We start from the raw sequence: 1,722 nt of genomic DNA on the forward strand, positions 1-1,722 counted from the left end.
GACGTCACGAGGAAAAAGCGAGCATTTGGTGCCGGAACATTCCGCCGAGCCCTCTGCGTCTCAGCGGGTCCGGGCGAGAGGCGTGGAAACCTGTCAGCTTCACGGCACAGATTTAGGGGACCCGGCCTGCACTCTGCTCTCTGCCCCTCGAAGGCCCCCCTTTCCCCAAAACAGCGAGACCACAAACTTCTACCGGAACCTGAAGTCCCCGCCCTGCATCTCGCCTGCCCCGGGCCGGGCCTTGGTCACCCCGTGGCGCAGCTCGCCCGCCCAGGCGCGCTCCTGGTCCCGCTTAGCCTCCCCCTGAGTTCCCACCAGAAATAAATCACCGCGAGCCAGGGACTGCGGAGCAGACAGTGTTTCATGGGTATTTAAGCAGCGGCATTAAGTGCTATCGGAATCTCTGGAATGTCCCGCTCAGATTTATGTGTCTTAACAATTCCTTCCTGGCCTGTGATAAGCCGGGGCGCACACTTCATCTTCATCCTACTTCTGCCCCGGGCGGGGGAGGGCGGGGGGGGGGGCAGACGGAAACGGGGCAGTGACGACAGAACAGCCCAGTGCACATCATCGCCGCCTCCGATACGCAGATGTTTATCGAAACCCAGGAAGCGGGGAGAAGAGGGAGACGGGAAAAAAACTAAAAAAACAAAACAAACGAACCCCCGCCCTGGCTGCCACCCGCGCCTGTGGGCACCGCGGCGCCTCGAGGTGCCCCAAACTGCCTTTCGTTTCTGGGCTTAATGGCTGATTGCAGAAATCAATGTTGCCATTAGTAACAGGGTATTTGTTAGGGCACGACTTCCACCGCTGGGAGGCTGTAGAACGAGTGCAGGATTAGCCGGCTGCTCTCCTCGGAAAGGGCTCCAGACGGAACTTCCCGCGCACCGTCCACGCGGAGGGCCGGGCCCAGGCCGAGGAGGCCGCCCGCCTGCGAGGGGGCCACTTAGATTCAGCCCTGGGAGGCGTGAGGGTGTGTGTGCGTGTGTGTGCGTGTGTGTGTGTGTGCGTGTGTGTTCGCATGTTTTTCAAACGGGGCCAGGAAGCCTCCGTGTTTCTGATGTTCTGATGACAGATGTTCTGCTTTGCTGCTTTGGACCCCACGGCTGCATCACCCATGAACAGGGCACATGGCGGGATGGGCACTGGCGCATCTGTGCCAAAGCCCCGTGCCCACCAAACCACCAAGGAGCTGGCCGGGGGCCACACTGTGGTTCTGGAAGGGACCCCCAGGGCCCGGTCTGGGGGGAAGACTGGGGGAGCCCACCTGCGCGGATCACAGGGACACCCTCAGCGGGGAGGGCGGGGAGGGCCTGAACTTGCACTTTCACGCCTCTGGACGGATGGAGCGGGCTCCAGGCTCCCGGGCTCTGGAGAGCAGGGGACGGCCAGCAGGCCAGGGCATGACGTGGAGCAGGCAGGCGGGCAATTACAGGGTGAGGTCTTCCCCATGGGTGAACCTGCCCACTAGCCATCCTACCCCACGGGAGGAGGAGGGTCCACTACATTTCATAGGAGCCAGGGCTCAAGGGATGGCTAAGGGGCAGAATGACAGCCTTCTCTCCACCAGGCAGACAGGCGAGGTCCTCACGCGCCCACCAGCCATGCTGACCTTGGGCCTGACCTTGCTGACCTCAGATCTGACCTTGAAGGGCAGCAAAAGGCCCACCCCCCACCGAGGCCTCTGGGCAGGCAGGGCCCTTGCCGGCTGTCCTGCCCCCA

Source organism: Myotis davidii, unplaced genomic scaffold (genome assembly GCF_000327345.1).
Source record: "Myotis davidii unplaced genomic scaffold, ASM32734v1 scaffold1745, whole genome shotgun sequence".
In the NCBI taxonomy this organism is placed as follows: Eukaryota; Metazoa; Chordata; class Mammalia; order Chiroptera; family Vespertilionidae; genus Myotis; species Myotis davidii.